This window comes from Gallus gallus, chromosome 1 (genome assembly GCF_016699485.2).
Source record: "Gallus gallus isolate bGalGal1 chromosome 1, bGalGal1.mat.broiler.GRCg7b, whole genome shotgun sequence".
In the NCBI taxonomy this organism is placed as follows: domain Eukaryota; kingdom Metazoa; phylum Chordata; class Aves; order Galliformes; family Phasianidae; genus Gallus; species Gallus gallus.
Window position 1 is genome coordinate 51,636,236 of NC_052532.1, and position 10,906 is coordinate 51,647,141.

At 39.3% G+C, this 10,906-nt stretch overlaps 1 protein-coding gene across 5 annotated transcripts in view; it reads right to left on the bottom strand.

Moving 5' to 3' along the window:
* The window catches only part of NCF4 (neutrophil cytosolic factor 4), a 34,052-nt gene that overhangs the window by 19,863 nt on the left and 3,283 nt on the right, over positions 1-10,906 (bottom strand). For 2 of the 5 annotated variants that reach the window (XM_040696723.2, XM_040696709.2), the window contains exon 2: positions 755-919. The exons of the other annotated variants lie outside the window; for them this stretch is intronic. The gene's annotated coding sequence lies outside the window, so the exon portion shown is untranslated. The remainder of the gene's footprint in view (positions 1-754; positions 920-10,906) is intronic. 5 annotated transcript variants of the gene reach the window in all.

Genomic DNA, 10,906 nt, shown 5'->3' on the forward strand with positions numbered 1-10,906 from the left:
AGCAGCTGGCCAAGTAGCGGCCCTGTAGAATTGGACCTGGGGGGGCCTGAAGGAGAGAGTGGACTGAGCACTAGTCAGCAGTCATGATTTGTGGTGATGAAGATCTTACAAGACTAGCTTAATTAATTATCAAAAAGATAGCCAGTAGGTCATGAGAAATTATTTTTCTTCACTACTAAATGCTTACAAGGCTTTACATGGAATACTATTGCTTGTTTTGAAGACAGGGCTTTGAGCAACCTGGTGGGAGGTGTTCCTGCCTATAGTGGGGGTTTGTAACTAGATGACCTTAAACATCCCTTCCAAATCAAACCATTCTGTGATCCTAAAAACAGAAATATTGACTATCTGGATAGAAACCCGCTTGCAACTGGAGGAGGAGTGGAAGATAGCCATTGTGAAAATGCATAGAGGCAAAACACATGCACTGCACAAGCACTAAACCTGCACCAATTATATCAGTAATAAATGTCGTTCTTCAGATACTCTTTTGTCATAGTAGTTTGGCTCCTACTAGTAAGTATCTTTATTCTTGTCAGTGCTGTGGCCTTTAGACATCAAGATACTTACTAAAAGAAATAAAATCATATAAATAAATCTAGCATGCCTGGCTACATGTCTGACATACTGAAAAAAAAAAAAAAAAAAAAGGATGCAGAAAAATTTATGCAGCTTGAAATTGGATTCTTACATCCACAGTCCAATCAGAAATGACACTGTTCACATATATTTGCATGCCAGATGTAATACTTACCAGTCCACCTCTGTCACGATGTAACTCTGCAAAGAGTTTATGAACGTCAGAAAGTTTTGTTCTAATAAAATGCTTAGCTTCTCTCACTCTTGAATCCATCTTTTGATTCCTAAGAGTAGACCTGTAATCCTACTTTGAGTCCCTTCTTTCCAAAAGTGCCTTAATCTATATGATGCAGGAAAAAAAAATCACAGAACACATTTAGCAGCCTCAGCCAGCATAGTTCCCATACTTAGTCCTACTGATGTTTGACTGATGCTTTCAAAGCCTACAAGGCTTAGATAGGCTAACAGCAGATATGCTACTTTTACATATAATCCTTTTTCAAATCTCAATGAACGCTTTGTTGGAATAATAGCCATCCAGCTGCTAAACTCACAAGATAATTAAACTCTGTGTGAAGGAACATTTCTTTTTAAGCAGATTTAATTTTTATCGAATTATTACTCCATCTTAATTTGAATAATAATTATTCAAACACTTTTTTTTTTTAACCTTTTCTTACATAAGTCTGTTCCTGGGGCATTGGACAATGGAAAAACTGAAAACATAGCTGAAATAGCAGAAGAAGGAGGGGAGAGGCAAATAGTTTCTGACCATTCCCATTTAAATCCCAAATCAGGTTTCAGAGAAACTATTCACAGTTGAAAAGTAAAGCATATGCATAGGACTGTACATGATCACAGTGTCTTTGGCACAAGAGTTGTTTCTCTCTGTGAGACTCTGGAAGTGCAATACTTACGAAGGGCCCTGGTTACAGCTGAATCTACAAAAAATGGTGCAATATGAAAACAAATGAGGAAGGAGCACCTGGGAAAAGAAACTTCTAATCTTTCCTAATGAGGCTATTCTCCAAGTAAATAACTGACCAAATTTTCATCAGTTGATTTGGTTTGAGTCTTCTTTTTTGACTGCACATAGGAAATACTGGTCAATGCATCCCCTTTACTATCTGTTGAAAGTGTCAAGAAGACACGCTTATGAATTCTCAATTGAATTAATACTGCCACAGAAGTGCAAAGACCTTATCTAAACACGATAGTCTACACATAAGATGTAGTAGGCACAGCAAGTTACCAACAGCTTTTTCTTCTGGGATAGCCAAGTATCTAGAGCTACAGAAGGGTATTTGCTACATGCTATTGATTCCAATCAGGATATCACCTCCCTGGCTTCGTGAAAGTAACAACACATAAATAGTTGCACCTTTGGATTTCTTCCTCCAAGCGTCTGCACCTACAAAAACCCCTTCTCCCCTGAAAACCACACATTTACTTCTGTAAAACAATGACTTTATGTACGCAGTGCGTGGTTTGCCACCGTTTAAGGGAGATTTTTAGCAGATGTTTTTGTTTTGCTCTCTCGTCTTCAGGCTCCTTTTAAGGAGCTATTAGCCTTTTAGGTTCCCTAATCCCCCAACTAAATTTATCAGCAGTTGATTGCAGCCAAGAGTTAAGCTAAATTAAACTTTGAAATCTCTGTACAGTGTATCAGATGCACTTCTGGTAGGGGAGGTGGAGCAGACAGCTCCAAATGTTCTACTTAACAAGAGTCGGAAGAATCACGCTTTTCTCCAAAGGTTTCTCAAAGCTTCCTCAGATCTTTCAAGATCACCACCATTTCCTGATTTTATAAAAGCAAGAAATGAACTACTGAAACAGTCTGTCATTTACGTCTGTATCAGATGTGTGCATGGACACATGTGCATATACACGCACAGGTGCACACTTTCCTCTAGAAGTGTGTACATCATGTGTGGAGAAGGCATGTGTATGCACACTAAGGCTGCATGCACACATGAGACCTCTATTCCAGCCCACACTCATGGTGAACCAGTATTTATCTATGTGTGTGTACGCTTCTGTGTACATGTGTGTATCTGTTCCCCAGACCTTGTCCTCACCCAATCAATCATTCCCTTGCTTGCTGCTCTCACACTGTAAGCATTTATCAGAACAGATACCCCTCGGCTCTCTATCCTGCTCTTTAAGATGAGTAGTAAAATACTTAGTCTCAAATAATTTGCACGTCAACGTCAATAACTGGTTCGTTTTGATGATACTATATCATATTCCCCTATGATTCCAGAACTGTGTGCTTCTCTACTGGAAGACAGACTATTATGTATCCTTACAATTAGGAAAAAAAAAAGAAAAAAGAAAAAAGAAAATAAAAGCCAACAAAACATGGAAAGGGACAAAAAATCTTAATCTTTTTGAGAAAATATAAAAAGACATAGAAAATAAAATAGAATGTTTAAGAGGAAAAGGTATAAGATAGCAACTTTTCACCCGTAGGACAGTAATTGTGATATAAACTATCAGGAGTTCTCAAAATCCTGAGGAAAAAAAAAAAAGAGAGAGAGATCAGTATCAACATTGACCAACAGCCTCAATCAAGTTCCTAACAGATCAGCCTTCTCTCCACCAAGTAATTATTCAGGGCTACTAATCGATCCCTATCTGACTGAAATTTCTATAAAAGTTTCTGGAAGAGAGGTCTGGTCATATCTCCAAGGAAAGCACCAGAAGGAGTTCCAATGACAAATGTTGAAGATGGCTCAGGTCCTAAAAAGGCAACTGAGTTAAGGCTACCGCTCTCTGGGTGTAAAAGTAGTTATTGCATACTGGCTTACAGTACAGTGGTGAAATGAAGACAAATTTCATCTTCAAAAACCTTGTAGCATTTTTATCTGAGGTCACATCAAAGATTTGTTTCCACAATCATTTGTCTATCATTTTCACCAGTTTTTCTTTTCAGTGCAGAAAGTGTGTGTGAGAGGTGTGATTTCTGCTGTCTGTATCCCCATGGCTACTAGGAACAGCTAGGAAGGGAATTGGGCACATCACAGCGCACAAAATGTCAGGTTAACAAATTCCAACACAACAGCGCCGAGAAACAGACGTTAGCTTTCTCCCACCTTCATCCTCCCATATCACACTAAAAGAAAAGAAAAAAATCAAAGTAAAGTCAACGATGGAAAACTAGCCAAAGCCATGTAAGGGGACCAAATATGTCCTTCAGAAACGTAAACATCTCTAAAAATAGGGAACAGCCATGTAAGCCGCTTGTTTTTACTCATCGCAGTAATAAAAGGTCCTTGTAAGGGACTCGCACAAGCTCTGCACTGTTACAGTAGCATCTGGTCTCCCCATTGCTGGAGAGAAATGGTGAAGAGGATTTAGAGCGTGTGTAACCTGAGAGAGAAATCATCTGTCATTCCCTCACAGGGCATTAGCAAACTTTCTCTCTCCTGAGAGAAGAGCTGCTTTCCTTCCCCTGCCTCTTGAGATTACTGCTTTAAGCGCTATTATAATATACATGCTCATGAATAATACTAATAACGAGCAAGAAATCCAGCTCCATTAAGAAAAGGCAAGTGAAACCGAGTTGACAGGAGACCTCTCTGCCCAGGGAGGTGGTGCAGTCACCGTCCCTGGAGGTGTTCCAGAGCCGTGTGGATGTGGCACTGGAGACATGGTCAGTGGGCACAGTGGGGATGGGCTGGTGGTTGGACCAGGTGAACTTGGAGGTCTTTTCCAGCCTTAATGAGCCTATGATTCTATATTCTGTGCAGTACACGTTGTGAACTCAAGTAGCACACAAGTAGTCATGTAACAAACAGATCCCCTCTGCGGAAGGGAAGATCCCTGTGCTCCACCCAAGTGAAACTACCATGGGCTGTACTGCTCACAGTTGAGATCCAGAGCAACAATAAAGAAAAGGAGACAAGGATCCAAGGCAGTCAGACAGCAGTAAAGGAAATGTATGAAAGTACATGAGGTATGCTAGCTCAGAGATTTTTTGTATGCTTTGTACTTGTTTTCTTTTTCAAAAGGTAGAGGGTAGAAATGTCAGCAGAAGTGCAGGAAAATAACAGAGGTGATGCTTTTCAAAGAGGCAATACGCTGACAAAAATCACATCGCTTGTATCTTGCAAGCCTCTGCTTTGTCGAAAAGCAAGGTATTAATGAACGCTTTACTCAAACTATCTCACTCTTCTTCAAGACAGCAGCTTCCCTGTCCTGCTGAGATCAAAACCCAAAGGTTCTGGGAGATACTGCTTCCTACAAATGACTGTGAAAATGCCCCAGCACAAGCTTGAAGCTCCACTGCATATCATTCAGATCTGTACCACATGTTACATTTGATGCTCTACTTCTGAATTACAAAATTGCTTTTACCTGGACAAGGAAGATTCACGATGTTCTGAAAGGTGAGGTGCAAAAAGGCCTTATAGTAAGGTGATTTACATAAGAAACAGCCACTCTGAACTGCTTTAGGAAGGAGAAAGAATACCAATGTCTAAGGAAAAGAACGTATGCCCGTATTGAGAAATAATTCAGATGTGCAGAATAATAATATTTTAAAAAAGACAACGGCAGTTTTTATAAAATGATTTAGCCCAATAAAGCTATTTTATTTTATTTTATTGCAAATAATACTGTAAATCACGAAAACAAACTTTTTTTTTCACATCACTGAGAAGAAAATGAAATCCCTCTACAGGGAAATACCAACAAGACGATGAGCTTATTATAAAAAGTAGTGTTTAAAAGGGAATTGTAAGAAATTGTGGTCCACCAGTAATGGCAGGGAAGGTGCCATTACCCTTAAGAAAATGTTAGAGAGTCCTTGATAAACATCCTCCCCAGAAGATGAGAGGATGAGTGTATTACAGAAGATAAATTCAAATTCCGAATTTGACATTCACCCAAGGGAATCCCAGATTCGGCCAAAGAGAACAGCAACCCAAATTGATGAAGGAGAGAAAGTGCAGGGGAATTGGGTGGTTGGGTTTGATTCAGTCTGGAAACTACATGGAGATATTCTTTTGGTGACAGCGTGTTTATTTTGTGTTCATCTATTAACAACCAAACTGGGACCGTTGAACTCATTTCATTAGGATGACCAAACAATATTACAGAATAATGACTTTTATTTGCTGGTATTCTCCTTGGAGGGATTTAAATTGTTACCTGAGCCTGAGAAGATTTACCAATCCTATAAATGGAAGAATTGTTTTCTAATGAAATATTGATAATGAACAAAGAGCTGATATAACCCCGCTCAGTACTGAGGCTAGTTATAGACTTTCCTACTGGGAACTTTCTACCTGGAGGTTGGCAGGGAAAGCCCCATTCAAGCACGACTGCCATGGAATTCTTCCCACTCACCGCTTACCCAGAAACATTTGAGTCCTTTACAAACTTCTGACTTTTAAATCCATTGCACTGTGCGCTAACAGCTCTGAAACAAATTATAAAAGCATAAGGGGGAAAAAAGGCACAGCAGATTAGAGAATAACTAACAGAATTTGGCTTACCATGGGATTCCAGCTGCTAAAACAGAGGTCTCATTTCCCCAAAAGCTACCTACCCTGATCTATATGCTTTGACTGCTCCCCTTCCAGCAGCCTAATACAAATGGGAATAAGTAATGAAGCCGTCTTTCTGCTGGGCCTGTTTTCCTAGAATATAACCCCTGTGGTAATAATTACATGGGCTTATCTATCTCAGTGTGAACACCACTGGAGTGTCAATTATGACAAATGGCTGATACCCACGAGTGTCTTGTAAAGAAAACCAACTGTTTCCATTCTCTTAACCCACGGTCAAGGTTTCCCACTGGGACTAACAGCTTTTTTTCCTGCTATAAGTATCCATTTAAGAGTTGCTAGAAGGTGTTATGATACACAGACCTCTTTTTTCCAGCACTAGCTTTTTTTTGTGTTTGGTAATCTGAGCCTAACTCTCACCAGGGGTTTGCACAGAAACACCTATCGCTGATTTCCATTTGGATTATCTCCTTTGGGTCATAGTGCTCAAGATATTTCACATTCTTTTCCACATTATTTGCAATGCAAGCTGCAGATTTCCCAAAACTCTCTGGTGGCATGGGCTATTAGTGACCTGCTTCTGGCCTCTGGGGGTATCTCTTGCAGCTGTTTGCTATTTTCAGCTTTTGAGCCAATTACCAGAGGAGTCACACTGAAAAACAGAACTATTAAATCTTGATCCGAGGAATATGACCTTCTATCAGGCAAACCAAAAATAGTCAATTGCATGGATTATTAGGAAGTAATGGAACCTAAAAAGCCAGAATCATAGGATCACAGAATGGCTGGGGTTGAAAGAGACATCAAAGGTCATCCAGTTCCAACCCCCTGCCATGGGCAAGGGCTGCCACCCGCCAGCTCAGGCTGCCCAGGGCCCTATCCAACCTGGTCTTGAGTGCCTCCATGGGTGGAGCATCTCATCAATCTGATATAATCCACATGGCAGGAGAAAACAATAATTAGTACATACAAAACAACTAGTATTCTCAATCACAGAGCAGTAGTGTAAAATATAGGTACAATTGAACTAGCATGCCTATATGCAGCCTAAAGAACCTATTTTTGAAGTGAAGAGCAGCATCTGAGCAAAAAAGTCACAGCAAACAAGGACTGAAGTTTCCTGGTTTATATTAGTGAGGAAAAAGACTTTTTTCCCTATGGGTAGTCGGTCGTTCTTTTAACTGATGTATTTTTTACATAAATTGTCTCCACTTGACTGTTCCATTTTTCACACGTGTGGTTATCATAAACTACACCAAGGAAAATAAGAGCCACCACATTGGATCACTTAAAAAAGAAAAGTTCCCTCCAGTCCAGAATCCTGTCCCCAGCAGTGGACACATACAAAAGCCTTTGGAGGCAGATAAGCACAAGGGAAACATATTGTGACACTTTTCCCAACTCCCATCCCAGATTCCAACCACTTTATCTTAGGAACTTCCCAGGCTGGATGTGGCCCATATAAGTTTGGTAACTCTCAGTGGAGCTCTCTTTCATGAATCTGCCTATTCCCCTCTCCCATGCACTGAAGCTCTCATTATCACAACCTTCTTGGGAAACTGTTTGGCAGACTAAGTGTGATAGGTGTCACATCCTTACTATATATCCTATATACTTTTTTTTTTACTACTATCATTGGAAAAAATTGGAAGTTGTACTCACCAACCTGGTGAATTTTTTTCCCAGTTTTACTGTACAGTTCTGAACAACTTCTAATGTGGGTGCTGATGTTTTATCTTCCTAATAATTCCCAAATATGTTATAGTAATTCAAATTAATATTCACTCCTGTGTCTCCAAAAGACTTTGGGTACAACATTTTGATGCATTAGAATCCCAGTGTTTTATGGTTTACAGCAATATGGAGCAGTTAAAGTTTCTCATTTCAGTTAACAAAATAGCAGGGCAATATTTCTCTCTTCTGTTATTTAAAGTTAATATGGAAGAGGACCGTATACATAGCATATTGTAGGAAGAAGCAAGAAGGAAAAAAACATACACACACTAACATCAAAGAAAATAATGCCATCATAATGGTTCCTATCCTGCCTCTAGGTGGACACATAGGTGAGGTCAGCATTGAGCTTTGCAGTAGAGGTTCCTACGTTGTGAGTAATGGCTATAAAATGCTTCAAGATGTTTTTAAGTGAAAAAATGCTGCAGGCCTACTGTATATACATATATATGTGTTGGGTTTTCTTTAAGATTTAAAATCGTTGTTTCCAAACCTAAATGCAGTGTGGATAGATGTACACCTGTCTTGGACTGCAGCAAACTGAAGCAGATTTATCATTCCTGGCTTATATCCCAGGAACAGCTTAGAAACTATAACAGATACCTATCACCAAAATGTCAACAAAACTGGGAGAACGCCAAAACAAGCAAGAAAAAAAAGTCATTACAGGCATAGAGAGACTTATCTGCGAGGAAAGATGTAAAACAGGTAATTCTGCACACAGGCTATAGCCTGACTAATGCAAGGACTAGAGGATATTATAACCGTAAAACCAAATGGAAGGCATAAACACCAATAAGACAGTGAAAAAAAAAAAAATAGATTAATCCAGAGAGTTATATGAGGGATTGATGATCTAAAAATGTATGAGAAAAGTTAACTGGCAACTAAGAAACATTTTTTATCAATGAAAACTCTGAATTTTGGAATATGTTTTCCAATAAAGGATGCCATACGGCTTACATGTACTAGATAGAAGACAGCAGCAGGACAAGCTCACTTTTTAAAGCACTGGTTATGATGTTATATAATATATATAATGTTAGCATTATGATGCTAATATTGAGAATTTCAGGTACATTGGCAGGTATGGACTTGGGGCACCTTATTATTCAGATCACATTTGTTTATGTATGGACTGAGAAAAAGAAGTGAGGATGGATGAGAGTCCCAGTTAACACTGCAGTGTGTATGTATATCAAAGGGGAAGTCCAGTCCTATTTTTCTCCTGAACAAGCCTGACTAAGATGAAAACTGCTGTCAAACAAACATTCTCCCTAAATTCTATTGTTTCATGTAGGTGAACTCTCAGTTGTCAAGTGGCCTGTGGCCACAATGCTCCACATCTTTCAGTTTCAGTCAGATCTGTACTAATAACCTAGAAGGATCAGTTTTTACTTGTGTTCTTCTTATCCTTAAAAAATAAGAAGAGTTTTAATTACTGAAATACTTGACATGTAACAAACATCTGTCCAACAAGGTCATAAGTCTGCTTCTCTCTTTGTAAATAAGCATTAGCAGGAACTAAATAAATGGATAAGAAAGGGTTTAAGGAAGGATTTCCGCTAATCAGGATAGGTCTCTTATGGCTGAATTACTCAGAGGAATCATAATGGCCAGCCTTGCTCTTGCTCTCGCTCCAACAAGTCAGACAGAAATGGAAGTCATACTCCAGTAGTCAAAAAGACCATCCTACTGTCCTTATCCACTCTAAGCTGCCAGAAGTAGGGAAGAGTGAAATGTTCTTCTGCTGGCTACCAATGGAAATACAGCATCCAGCTGATAACCACGAGATGCTGGTATCTCTAAACCGGAATGTGATTGTGGTACACATTAAAAGTATATAATGTGTGAAAGAGTAATGCAAACTCTGCATCACTGAACGTAGCCAGCAGAGCACTGCTGAATCGTACTGCTCCATAGGCAACACATCATTTGGCTGAAACATTCAGATCCATGAGAGTCAGCTGCTTTATGATGTGATTGAGTACTAAGCTTCACCTGCTCTGAGCGAGGGCACAGAGGAAGCTTTATCAACACGAGGATTAAAGGAGCCCACCTGAAATGCAATACTGCTTTCCCCACTACTGCAGTACATGCAAAATTCAAAGGCCTCTAAAGGAAATGCAATACAATTAAATAAGAGAGAGAAATTCAAATTGATTGAATTAACACTTGTCATCTTTGATTCAGTAAAGCTTCCTCTTCTGAAATTATCTAAAGCTCCTGGAGAATTTCCAACTTATCACAGAACCTGGCATCACAATGATGCTGGCATTAGCAAAATATTTTTAAATATTCTTATCCCACACACAACTCAATTATCTTTCCTTCCTTCTAGGATCAATTAATCAAGCTAGAAGAATCAAATCTCACTGTTGCAATACCTGCCTTTCCTGAAAGATAATTTTCATTGTGTCACAGCAGCCTAAGAACTGTTGGGTTTGCATCCTGAAACTGAAAATATATGTTGTAACTTTAGAATATACTCCAGATGAATGTGATTCACAGCCCTTCATAAAATGTTTCCCCTTGCCAGAAAAACATTTAAAAATCAAGAAAAGTGTCCCCAGGTGGAGTACAAAACAGCAAATAGTTCTCACTTGTGCTTTTCTTTTGTTGTTATTGCTTGATAGAGTAAAAAAAAATGGAGGCATCTTCAAAGGTTTATTTTCCCTGAAGAAGCAATTCCACATAAAGAGAATTCATACACTGAGGTTAGAGTCCAATTATTATGCCCATATATATCTCTTCATTTATCTCTGTATCTCTTCATTTACAGTCCTCCACCTCTCCTAGGTGAGCTCAGGTTGTAAATTGTTTAGGCTTCCACAGCACCTTGCCCAATGGGGTCCAGACTGGAGATTTTGTAGGAACAACCAATGTTGCACAAACCGAGCTCACTGATGCCAGTGGGAAGCACCTCCTGAACAACTTACGTTAGAGATAACTGCATCTTGATCATGGCCTGCACTGAAAAAAAATTATTTCTGCCACCCATCATGGGCAGGACTAGATGATCTTAGAGGTCTTTTCCAACCTTCGTGATTCTATGATTCTAAAGCTGGGTGGTGCAGCTT